We start from the raw sequence: 14,254 nt of genomic DNA on the forward strand, positions 1-14,254 counted from the left end.
ATGGGCACTGGACTCTGACAAGTCCTGCATGCATATTGATGGATTTTGTCAGAGCTCAAAATCATAGCTTCACCTCAGTCTCTTTTTGATTAACAGTGGCCTGTAAAGCTATTGGACACATTTAAAGTGGGTGTTAAAGGTAACAGGGTGGTAGCTGGTGACACAGACTGCATGTCATGTTTGTTTAATTAACAAGAATAAGATTTTCTTATTGACCAAAGAGATTGTTTGAATTTCACAGGGACAGTGTGAGAATGATGAATAATACAGAAGAGGATTTGGGCTCCCAAAATTTGGGGGAGGTTTGGCCGATAAAATAAAAAAAATAACTTAACATTTTTAAAAAATAATTTGTTGAACTCTGAGATTAAAGTCAAATTTCTAAGACAAAAAGTAAGATTCTGACTTTAATCTCAAAGTTTAAAATAATTAAAAAAATATATGACTGACCCTAGCCTCCAAAAATATTTTCAGTGTCTCTAATCCATTGTTGAGGATATAGCATAACCTCAATGAGTCATGTGTGTTCAAAACATTAACAATCAGCTCATTTATTTGCACATCAAAGAGACCTTTGACTTGATGGTGTACCCTTTTTCTGATGCACTGCAAAATGAGATCAAGCTGTCATAATTCTGGGAACAGCAAAGCTTCACGCATGAAATAGTCTTTTATTTTTTGATATGGTATCAAACTTAAAGTTGTTGACTATAAATGTCACACATATTATGATATACTAAAATCAGACTAGGAGGCTTTGGGGCAATGAAGCTGTGGATGATCACTCTTTATTGACCCTTACTGTGACCTTTCACATCACATAAAGCAGCCTGATCTTTTGATGACATAAATAAAAATGTCTCTTGGGGTTTAAGGGTTTATGTACAGTATGAATGCCACAAAACTTTTTCACCTTCACTTCTTTGTGAGGAGCGAGCATCAAAAGTAATTTTTTCTGCTCCCATTTCCTGAAGTCCCACCCTTTTTTCTGTTCCACAGAAACTCTTACTTTTTGGGCCGGTCCCCCTGGGCAATGTCAGTGTTATTTCCCACTTTGACTGAAATCTTCAAATTCTCTCAACGCAGTCACATCCTTTGCAAATGCCTACATCTCTTTCCAAGAACATATGGAATTTTACAAAATAATATCTTCTTTCTCTCTGTTTTCTGGATGAAACTTAAGGCCTGAAACAATTCTGTCACTGACGTATCTTGAGAGAGCGTATATACACGTCATACAGGACTTTAATAAAAAAAGGAGTTTTACTTGTCATGGGCAAAAATTGAATACAGAATCTAAGATGTGTGTGTGTGTGTTTTTTTTTCCAATTTTTGCCCATGACAAGTAAAACTCTCTTTTAATCAAGTGTGTGTGTGTGTGGTGTGTGTGTGTGTCTGTCTGTGTCTGTCTGTGTAGGCTCTGCTGAGAGGATGTGTCCTGCAAAAGCACAGAGTAGTGGCGTTTATTGTAAATATCCAAGTTCAAACTACAATAAAGCTGTATTGATCACTAAAGGCCATTTAATAGTGTTATGTTAGTTTATAATGCTTTAAATTGTTTGTCTCATTGCAGTTGTCAGCAGTCATTCTCTATTTACATATCCTTCTTGGCTCTTTGTGATAGTGTCAAACTGTAAAAGTAAAATAAATAATATTAAAATGAATACCTATAGGCTTTGATATATTGAGCAGCTAAAAGTAGTTCATCTACAGCTTTATCTTGGTTATATTTATAAAAGAAATGTGTATTCAACCAGACTAAACACATGCTGTAATGCAGGCGGGGAATAAATAGATACAATTTTGAGTTAATTCTATATTAATGAACTAAATCATTAACAAATTGGTTATTATGCAGATAAATAAGTCGGTAATTCAACAACGAGTAGATCAGCTGTCAAACGCAAAGTTCTCATGTCAACCCGGAAGGACTTGCCTCGCCATGGCGCACCTGGAGCAGGTGAAGAGCGCACACTGGAGGAGCGCGCACTGGAGGAGCAAACTTGTCAAAAAAATGTTCAAGAGTAGATCCGCGGTGGAACTGTACAGAGAGGATAATCGGCAAAGAACTGAAGAGGCAGCCGGTAAGGAGCTGGGCTTTTAAGAAAAACTTTTTCTGCTTCTGTAGTCTGAACTGATTGTTGCTGCTGCGGTGGTGCCGGCTCGGGCACGCGCTGGGTCCGTGCGCTGCGTGGACGCTCTTGTTGACATTTTGAAGTTCAGACATGCACCTGTAGGTGGTGAGAAGGGAACTGTCAGGGTTCTTCATGATAATGCTACAGTGGAGCGACCACAAGTTTAAATGTCTGATGTGAAAGGTGATGATGATCTTATGACTGATGGTCATGATTTCCCTTACCTTTTGATACCTTATGAGCAAAAGAGAATAATACAGAGTGTGAAAATTGCCACAGTGAAAAATGTGTTGTTTAGGTCCACACATGCTGATAAAGTCAAACATTTTGAGTGTAGTGCATGCGCAATAAGGACCACATGCAGGGCTGTATCCTGACTTTTGACTGAGGTTGTATACTTGGTCACTGACTTCTGTAAGGTGGGTATATGACTCATTAACACACAAGCATGAGCATGAATTTATTTACCCTTTCTATCTCCACAAACCTTATGTGCTTAGCTATGTTGTACATTAATGTAACCCCATGATGTTCCATTCCTGTGCAATTCATTTTTACTTTGAAAGTAGCATAACAGCTGTGATATTGAAATCCTATGAGATTAAATCTTAAGGGAGTAGATGTTTGGCCAACACCATAGACTATATAAAAGATGGAAGTGTTTCTTTGAGGCCAATCGTCGGCGGCAGCCATATTGCTGCTGTCGAGCGATTGTGATGTAAAGAGGCGGGCTTTGAGCCTCCTAGCCAACAGCTACAGTGTTCCAGCCTGTCAATCAAGTCAGCTGTGCCTCTCATTGGAAGACTCATATTCTCAATATCTTCGAAAGTGACACGTTAGAAAAAAATTTACCCCCAGTACAATGTGTGCCGATCAAGAAATTAGCTATCCAGACTACACTCGTCTTTTGTACCAGGCTGTAAACATGTTTATTTCTGCTGTAAAGATTGACTTTTTTTGAATTAGTGTGTATGTGGTTTCTGGTACTTCCGGAGCCAGCCTCAAGCGAATCCTCAATGAACTGCAGTTTTTACCACTTCTGTAATGGACTCATATTTTTAGACCGGAGATGGCCGCTTGTCCAACACCACAATTAAAGGTAACTGCAAAATGGAATGTGCTGAACTGTAATATTTAAGCAACCTTTGCAACTCAGCCAAAATAACTTATTTTATCATGAGTCTAGCTTCTGGTAAGGCAAGTAGCCAATCACAGTTTAGGATTTTGGGATGGCCAATCACATTTCAAGGGGGGCCATGGCCACTCCTGGCCACCTGCTAGCCCTGCCCCTGACTTCAAAAACACACCATGCTCAGCACAAACAGTGGATTCTGTTTACCCAGACTTTATGCAAAATGTTGACAGTCCCCAAGTAGAGATTCAGCTGTCAGCTTGCAGTAAGGGTGAACCATTGTGTACACACAGCAGGTTGTTGTTTCTCATTCAACTTGACAGTAGAATTTAATGTCATCCCTATTGAGCAGCCTTACCCTGCTTTATACTTTGTAATGCTTCACTCTGTTATCTGTAAAAAAGATTCATGCTGTTGTGTTTATCTCTTGGAAACATCCATATACATGCTGTAGTGATATTAACACAGAAACAGTAATATTTATGAATAACTCCACCTAGCTTCCTCTCCCCTCACCAAGACAGGAGTGTTTCAAGTTGTGAGAGCATGTTTAACACAATCTTTGAATGTGAGATGTTTGTGTAAAAGGCATTTCCTGAGTGTACTACAATTATCCAGAAACTATCAGTGGTTCGTGTGTGCAAGGGAATGAAGGCCTAAACTTGCCAGTATTACGGCTGTCCCTCAGACAGTGACAAGCCCTGTTTGTTGATTCTGATAGCACCTTGCCCAGATTTCCCTTGTGCAGCCGTATAAAACTGCAGCATTACAAGGGAATGCCATGTGACCGGACAGGCTAGTGAGGGGAGGTGTCTCTGCTGCTGCCAAAGAGCTGTATTCCCTGATGTCAGTGGAATAAGCTGGTGTCCATCTTGGACAGTTCGTGCCACCCTCTGCACAGCACATTCAAGAAGCAAAAGAGAATGTTCAGTGGCAGACTGCTGTCTCAGTCGAGCTCCACAGAAAGACAGAGGAAGTCTGTTGTCCCCGAGGCCCAACAGCTTCTCAGCTACTGACTGTGATGGCGGGGTGAAATAAACTGTCACTTTGTGGTGACTTACTGGCTACACAAGCACTGAATTAAATTACTGGACTTGCAAAGTTTTACCACTAAAGGCTGATTTATACTTCTGCGTTGAATCAACGGCGTACCCTACGCCGGGGTCCGCGTAGCTCCCGTACCTACGCCGAGGCCTACGCACGTAGCTGACGTGCACCTCCTCCAAAATGTAACTCCCCGTAGAGCCGACGCGGACCGCAAGCTCTGTGATTGGTCCGCTCGGCGGCTTTGTCTTTCCCGCATTTACAACACTTCCGGGATCCCGGACATCGGCCGCACATCGGCCGTGTATTTCATCTCCTCCTCTCTATTCTTCATGTTATCATGTCTGTATGATAAACAGCAACATGTATCAGCTTTAGATTAACATAACACGCTCTGAAACTCTGTGGAAATGTAAACAGAGATAGTAGCGGGACCGGAAGCAGGCGGCCGGCTATCAGGGAGATCACACTGCCCTCAGGCGTTTCGGCGGAGAATTGCTGCGCGACACGGACACACCGACGCACAAGTATGTGGGGCTCATGTCCACGTCAGCCCCTGCTGCGTAGGGGAGACACAGAAGTATAAATCAGCCTTAAGTCCTTTTACATTTGTATCATTTGAACTAGCACAAACTTTGGAATTTTGTGTGTGTATCCACTTTTAGTCCTTTATTCTGTGTGTTTGGGTGGATGGATGCATATTGTGCAGTGGGGGGCGGTGTGTTGGGCTGTGTTGTGCTTCATATAGCAGCGTTAGTAGCTTAACCTTCTCAGTAGCTTGGTGGTTGAATTGCTGTTGTGTAGCTTTCATGTAGTGAAGCTAAATCCAATAAAGTGTGACTCTTACCTTTGCTCACTACATTTTACAAATGGCCCACCCATCCATCCATCCATCCATCCATCCATCCATCCATCCATCCATCCATCCATCCATCTGTCCATCCGTCCATCCATCCATCCATGACTTCTTGCTATAGCAAGTGAAAGAGGATGAAAGAATGAAAGCTAAGCTGATGGAGTTATTTGCCAAAATCCAGTGATTGTGGTGTCTCAAGTTTAAGAAACACATTATTGTTAATTATGTTTTTTTAATTACTAAATTGGAATATCCTCAAACTTTAGTGCAACACTTTGTAAATCAATGTTCTGGGCTCTGAGAACTCTTCTCTCTAAACCTAAAGAAGCATGAAAACTCAAATGAAGTGCTCTTTGTTTCTCCTCTGCACTGTTCAGAGCAACATTCATTCAGTATTTGAAATTCAACAGAGACTTAAATGTAAAGCAAATCAATTTGTTACAGCTGGGTTAAATTAAGTAAACTCTCTGAATGGCAGAAATAAAAATCTGTTGGATTTGATTTGTCAAGCTATCCTCAAAAGATGACAATATTCCAAGACATCATGTACGGCCTATTAGGACAGACAGACATCTGACGATCAAAGGAAACAATTTTAGAGTCCAAATCAACTTTCTTCTGTCTAATCATCCTGTTATGCTGTTTTTCTATTTAACACCTAATTGCCTAGCTGATATTTCCACTTTAAGAAGTTCCTATAAAACCTTGTAAATGATTAAGGAGTGTTTCTTTATGGGACACCTCTTCAGGCCCTTTGCTTGTGTTGCCCATTAGACATACAGTATCTACTTAAAAGTTTGTTGCCCATCACTCTTGCCCGTTACATATTGCCAGCCTTAAGTGTATGTGGGATCAAGAGAACATCGTGACAGCCGACATTTGCTGTTAAACAGACAGCAGAACCCTCCTCCTCCTCTCTGTCCTTCTCTAATCGGTATGTCCTCTTGTTTCTTTGTCCGTGTGTCTGAACCTGGGCCCTTTGTAGTGGGATAACAATGCACAGGAACATATATCTCAGTGTAGCTGACATGCTTTCTGTCATCTCCAGCCCCCTTAATAAGCTGTTTATACTGCTGTTTCTTTGTGTTTGGTGTATCTGACAGGGTCGAGCCTTTGTAGTCAGACTCCCAACACGTCAGCCTCTGCCAACATTAAAGTGTAATAGCTTTGTGCGTGAAATGCTTTCAGTGTTGCTCAGTTTGAGAGGGCTCTTATTAATAATCACACCTAAAGATTACTCATTCTCAGGGCTGGCAGATGAAAAGTATCTGCTTTATGAAGAGGAACATAAACATAGTCACCTCCATGTTTGTGTTTGCTTGTGTGTGTATTTATATTCACAAGCTTGTGAAAGGACAGCAAATTGCACACGACTGCACAAAGAGAGCATTCTTATAGATTAAACTGAAACCAAATGTCAATAATGACGTTTCAGATTTGTTAAGGAAGAAGTGTATCTATGCCTTTTGATCACAGACTTTGATGTTTTCCTGTCACCAATTGCTGATGGCAAGTCTTTTTCCAGAACTTAAAGGAGTAATCAATTGAATGCGTGAACGTAAAAACTTTGAATTCTTTTTTAAGACTTTCATCTTGTGGGCCAATTTACAGTAAGTTTTAGAATGTTCTTTTTAAAAAAGTAATCGAAAAAATAACACATTTTAACCTTTATTGTTAAAACTATTGACAGAAATGGTACTTACAATTGAAATAAAACCTTGCATATAAAGAAATGTCATTAGTTTTCTGCCTTTCTTTGTTATCAGATGACTCCTTAAGTTAAGTTTAGGATTAGTTAATTGTTAATTAACCCTCCTGTTATGTTGCGGGTCAAATTGACCCTTTTTAAAGTCTATTTTAGGGAATATATGCCTTCCAAACCTTCTAAATGCATCATAACAATCTGGGCAGCATGTGACAGAAGAGGTGTCATGTTAATTTTTCAACATTACTTCATAAAAAAAAAAAAAAAGTAATGTTGAAAAATATACAAAATCTATGTCATGTAAAACTATTGTATTCATATTTAGGGCTTTCCAGTGTACATTGAAAAAGTTTTAACATTCATTTGAATGAAAAGCGAGTGATTTATCCTCATTGAACCATGATCTGTGAGAATTAAAGAACACCAATCGCCTAAATATTGATTTAAATGGTTAGTAATGGAGTTAAAAAATAGATTTTTGTATTGGGATTTTTTGGGTTCTGACACTTTTGGATAATTGAATATGCCCCGGGTCAAATTGAGCCAGGAGTATTATTGCTGTTCCAGAGAAACTATCATAACAGGAGGGTTAACAAAAGTAACTATCTATAGCAGTAGGTTAATTCATAACAGCACATAAAAGAACCACATGTACAAGTAGGTAGGCAAATTTTCCTAAGACCAGCTAAAGTTTGAAGCAACATTTAATCCCTTTGAGAGACAGTGGGAATCCCGAGTCCTTGGAACCTAAATATTGGGGGTCACAGGCTTAACATTTTGGGTACCCCTGTTTTAACTCATAGGAACCACAAAGAGAACTGGACAAGTACACAGCTCTTATTCTAATCCTTGGGATTTTTTTTCCACGTATGTCTAGGAAGAGTCTATTTCCAGCTCGCACAGACTCGTCTATACCCAAATGTTTAAAAATCTTTGTAACTGTGCCAACACTACAAGAAACTTCAACTGTAGCCTGAGCACACCTCTGACATGATGCTAGACTCTTAGCAGGATGTCAAAATGTCAAAAGTGAGAAAAATTGTCAATTTGTCATGCAACTTAATGTTAACTATTCTTACCTTAAATCATTTCCTGGAGTTTTGTGACAGAGGCTGGAGGAGTAGGCATTAAATATGTATGCATGTCACTGCAGTGACTTTGACATCGCTGCATAGCTTTTATCAAAGCTACCTGCATGCTAATGCTGTGTTTGACAGGTTTGCATCATCAAAAGATGCATTTCATACATATAAATTTGCACTCTTACATCAGTCAATACAACAGTTATATTTTCTGTTGCAGGATTTCTGTCATGTCTCCGGCTTGACACATTGCAGAATGCATAAATCTGTGACGGGATGCTTACATGTCAGCTGTCAGTCATCATCCCCTATATATGTAACATATGGAGAGGGACCCCAGCCCTGCCTTTTGATATGGAAGGACTTAATTGGACGAGATGAGTTGCTCAACGTGACAAAGAGAGGCAGGTCCTGTTTCTCTTGCATTTCTCATCTGTATTAATGTGTAATTGGAGCTGAGAAAGTGACAGGGCATTAGAATGATGTAAAAAGGAAGAAACAACTTTAATAACAAATTGTTTCCTCTGTTCCTGGAACTACGCGGTCCTTAACATGTTCAGGAGCCTGGTAGAGTGGTTCAGCAGGATTTTTTATAAAGAAAAAATATGTTGCAAATAGTAACCAAATTATTCAAGTGTGTATATAATCAACACTAGGTGAGCTTGGTATATAATACAAAATATATTGCTTTAAATAACAGGGAAACCACATGCCATTGGTTTAACACAGCTCTATTTGCACGTAAGCATTAGACCTGGGTATTTAAGGAATAATGAAAGCCACACTATTCAGAGGAAAAACTAAAGTGAAGTTAATCTGAAATAGCTTGGGTTTGGTGCATGATGTGTTTTGTAAATTGATGGACAGCTTTTAAATGGAGCAAGCGTTGAGGCTGGGAATTCGAGTTGTCACACTTGACGTGTGTCACTCTCACAATCACCTTACAAATGTATCCTCCCAATTTGGCAGTCTATCTGACATGCAAGGTCTCTCCCTCTGCTCTGTCATTGCCACTGCTGCCCTGCACCAGTACTGCCCTCCAACTTTCAGCGCCACCACCATCCAAGCATCCACCTGCAGGCCTATCCTGTAGGGTTTTAAGATACTATCTCAGCACTCATCAAATTTCTGTGTGAATTCAAAATGCGATTAATGATGAGGTTAGAGCCAAGATAAAACACAATTTCTGCTGCTGCTGAAATAAACATTTAATACTATTACAGGGTGAGTTGTCTGACTGAACTACATTTACTTTGCTGTTGTGCAGTTTTCAAGAGTCCAAATTCTGCAATTTCACACCACTCTTCTCAATTTTATAGAAAACAATTTTCACTATACATAACGCTGACAACTATAATTGCAAGTATTTATGTTTTATATATTTAATGAGGAAAAAATTATTAGAAATAATGCATTTTGGAATTCCAAAGGCCATGCATGCTGACACCAAAGTATCCAGTTATTTTGGCTGATAAGATCTGCTTGCATTACCTCTGTTCGACCAACGCGAACCAGGTTGTATTTCCAGGCTGTTGCTTGTGCAGGTTCGGAGCTGGTTGAACTCCCGAACCAACACGGCACCAGTTTGTCTTTCCGCCCGCTCGGGCCTGTGGAAGAGGCACGTCATGACCTCAGATTTACGTAACCGCTTTTCCCAGCAGGGCTAGTGTGAACTTTCCCTTCACAACAACAACGATGGTGGACAATGGCAGCTTGTCCTCTCAGCCAACCACTACTTTACCTTGGAATCCATTAGTGTCTTTTATTTTCTTGCTGCAGGACAATGGCAGTACACGTTTGTTTTTTTGTTTTTGATCACGGCAAGCTGGGCAATCGCTTGTCCCTGACATAAACGGTTTGCGGTTCTAGACCAGCAAAGAGTTGGAGCCGCTCTGGAACTGGTTGTCCCAGCCGGGAGCCAGTTCACTCGCAGTCGAAACATCAAAAACGGTTCTCAATTGAGCGCCGGCTCCGAACGGGCCCTGAAACTGTCTTGGTCAAAAAGGGGAAATTGGACTTATTGGAGCTATACTCTACTTAAGAGCTTACAATGTCCAAGCTGAAAATGAAGCAGTTGCCTGTCAATTAACAAATGAAACGGTAAAATGAGACACACCATTAGAATTAGAATTACTTTTTCAAAATACCATTTAATTAAAGCAATATGAAGTTTACAGAGCATTTTTAAACAGACCTAATAGTCACTACTCAGGGTAATAGAAGTGATTCAGAACAACTTTGGAACCCAGCAACAGAAAGTACCAGTAGTGTTCGTGGGAACTGCCAGCTTAAAAATTAGTGTTAGTGGACTCAGCCCCGAGTAGTTCAAACTAGGTTGATCTTTTCATCTTCCTTGAGGGGATACTGTTCATTTTTCAGTGCAGGGGTTTAAAATTTAAATGAATAAAGTAAGTTAAAAAGTGGTATATATGAGTTTTACTACAGCTCTTTTCCTCCTTTAATTAATTTCTTGGGGACCAAGTCTGTCTTTTACATTCTGTCTTCACAACAGCTGTGGCAAAAACTCAGCAATGCCGAGAATTCTTTAATTCCTTCAAATACTTTACCCGTCAAACGAATCCTTTACCTTCTCTTCTAGTGTACAGGTTATCTCCTTCACCAAAGAACTGTGCATCTCTTATTGCTGCGGATGCGTGTATGTGTGTGTTTGCGTGCATGCGTGTGTTTGCGTGCATGTGTGTGTGCGCGTCTCCATCAGTGTAAATGCCAGCAGCATCCTTCAGGGTGAAGGCCAGACTTTTACATTGACCTTTAGACCCTCTTCAGTGTCTCTCAGCACACTCACACTCTGTCTGTCCCTTTCACACATACAAACACACACACCTGCCTGTGTGACAGCTGGGAAGCTTCTGTTGAACGGAACTGTTTTCACCTCCACTTAACCTGGAGGTAAATATCACACTGTCCTCACAGCGCCTCCAGCACTTCTTTCTACTTTCTTTCAATTTCAACTGCTTCCTATTCAATTTAGATACAAAGCAGTTTCAGAAACTCAGAGATATCATTTAACAGGATGTGACAAAACACTCTTACTGTGGTATGTCGAAGACAGTAATGATTTTGAAATGATGAATAGATCAGGTGTAGTCCGTAGTGTTTAGTGACATTTAGTAGAACAGATGTGATAAAAATGGAATAGCAATGATGTGTAATCACCTGAACATGAAAGTCGTTTTGTTTTTGAGCTTTTTATACCTACCCAAGAGTGAGCGGGTCTCCTTCCATGGAGGGCACCATCTTGCATTGCCATTAAGCCTGGTTTATACTTCTGTGTTGACCCTGTGCAAAGTGGCACTACATACGTTACTCTGCGATACTATGCTGAAACCAAGCGGCAACCTCCGGTCTAAAAATATGAGTCAATGCGGAAGTGTTAAAAGCTGCAGTTCATCGAGGATCCGCTTGAGGCTGGCTCCGGAAGTACCGGAAGTCACATACACATGAATGGGGAAAATACGATCTTTGCAGCATTAATAAACATGTTTACAGCCTGGTACAAAAGATGAGTGTAGTCTGAATAGCTAATTTCTCGACGTCCTCTCACTGTGAGGGGGGTGAATTTTTTTCTAATTCGGCAATTTCGAAGATATTGAGATTACCAGTCTTCCAATGAGAGGCACAGCTGCCTGTGGGAACACTGCAGCTGTTGGCTAGGAGGCTCAAAGCCCGCCTCTTTACGTCACACTGGCTCGACAGAAGCAATATGGCTGCCGCAGCCGATTGGTCTCAAAACAGCTCTTCAGAAACAGATGGGTGACGTCACGGATACTACGTCCATATTTTTTGCAGTCTATGGCTGAAACACTTGTGGGCAGAGTTCTCTATTAGAGGTATGAAAAAATATTGATGCAGCAATATATCACGATACTTTGACCTCCAATATGATATTGATATTTAAACTTGTAATATCGATATTTTGTAATAATTAAAATTCACATTTTAGCCGAGTTGGAACTAAAATACAACTTCAGTATTTCAAAAACAATAAAGTGGAAAAGTTGTTTTCAATCTAATAGTTTTGACTTAATTTGTCTTTTCAATTTTGAGTAATATTGTGTGATTTACATATACACCATCCCTATTTTTCCTTAGTTTACTGTGTAGAATATCGCAATATATCACACTAGTGTGATATCGTGATATATCGTATCGAGACCCAAGTATCGTGTTGCTTATCGTATCGTGAGGTTCTTAGCAATACTCACCCCTATTCTCTATTATAGTCAGGGCACCTGTGTCCGGTCCTGCTGCCTTTTCTGCTTTCTTTTCCAGAGTGATTCCAAGTGTATTATGTTAAATTGGAGCCTGTACATGTTGCCGTTGATCATACAGCAATTAGTCCAAGGAAGAATAGAGAGGAGAAGTCTGAGGAGATTAGATATATGGCCGATGTACTGTACAGCGATTCTGGAAGTGTAAATGCAGGAAATACTGCCACCTTGTGCACCAATCACAGGGTTTGCCATCCGTGTTGTTTCAACACGTAGTTTCATTTGAGAGTAGTTGCACATCTGGCTACCTGTGTGGGCTTCTCCCTCAGACAAAGGCTATGGCTACGGCACAGAAGCATAAACCAGGCTTTATTGTCCTCCTCAATGTAGTTTCACTGACACTGTGCTCTTGTAACTGAAAAAGGCACAACAGACGACACTCTTTTTTTTTGTGCAGCTTAAATCTAAGGTATAACAGTGTTAATCAAATAATGTCATACCATGCAGGGTTCTTTTAAAACTTTTACATCACTGTCATTCATCCCATTGACTGATGGCACGATGGCCTCTCAGGTTAGGTCTTGTCAAGCTGTTTACTTTTTCAATTATGCAGATTGTGAAGTGTCAGCCAACGCTGTCCTAACTTAACTTAATAATGTTGATTAAATGCTACCAAACAGAAATATTGATGATGATAAAATTTATTTGCCGTCAAATCGAGGCCTATAAAATTTAATTTCCACCAACATCTGTTCTTTTTGGTAAGTAGTTTTCAGATTATTAACCTAATCCGTCATTTCTACAGTCTGACAGATTTAGAGGGAAATAAACTGAGACACTAAAAACTGATGAGACAGGAGGAGAATAAAAATCACTGATAATATTGAGTCAGCCCATCAGTCTGTCAGAAATTAACAGTTTTTGTGGATGGTGTATTCGATTTTAACTGCCATGTCAACAGCATGTTAATTTTTCATAGTTTCTTTGTTAGCCTTATGAGTCAAAGAGAACTGAAGACACTAAGGACTTCCTAATTCCATTAAGAGTCTTTGGTTTCAAATATCTCATATTTCATGTCTAAACATTCACAGATCAGGGGCTTTCATAAAGAACTGTTAGTTTCACTGAAAAGATATTCCAGTCGTCTTTAGGTCTGCTTCGGTCTCCCTGGAATCCCTCTCCTTTGAGCTAATTTTGGATAAATACAGAGATTAGAGATGTTTCATTCAGTGTGAACATGAAATTGAGACTTAACCAGAACATCTAAGAAACTTTGCACCATCTTTCATCAACACAGGAATATTTCCTCAGAGCACATTTCGTTATCCGAGATATGAATAAGGAAAATATATATATGTAAGTAAGTAAGTAAGTAAGTAAGTAAGTAAATGTATTTAGTATAGCACCTTTCACAGAATAAAATCACAAAATGCTTCACAGGAAAATATCCAACACATGAAAAGAAACAGACTAGGGATGTACATTTTAGTATTTTCCGTGATCGATTTTTGGAAATGTTAACAATCAATTATCGATTAATTGATTAAAAAAAACCATTATTATTCTTACGTCAAAAACAAGGCCAAATACGTTGTTTTCCCCTAATTGTATTTTCTACAGCAACATAATGCAAATAACTGACAGTATTGAATACGGGTACATGTTTGACATGCAGAATATCAACGATCAGGCTCATAAAAATATTCTACGCGGACGTAATCTTATAAAGTGAAGGCTCATAATACTAACAGGAACGTACTTCAGACTCACAGTGTCCAGTTTTCTGTCTACTCGTTCTTATTGAGAAAAATAAACATGTGTATTCAGTCAGGTGTCAGCCAGGAGCGCAACCGGGTCATAATCAGTCCCGCTGGAGAAAAGCTCAGACGGCTCTGATGTTGCTGGTCTGCAATCATAGCGCACTAACATTTCCCACCTGTCGGTTACCTTCGTATCTAAAGTTGGGAAATATCCTGTTTAAAGCTGTCAACCTTTGTGTCCGTGTCGTTGTTGGCAGCAGTTTTGTATTGATCCTCTTTTAAAAAGCGCACGTGGAGACCTGACGCAC

This window comes from Notolabrus celidotus, chromosome 22 (assembly GCF_009762535.1).
Source record: "Notolabrus celidotus isolate fNotCel1 chromosome 22, fNotCel1.pri, whole genome shotgun sequence".
Taxonomy (NCBI): domain Eukaryota; kingdom Metazoa; phylum Chordata; class Actinopteri; order Labriformes; family Labridae; genus Notolabrus; species Notolabrus celidotus.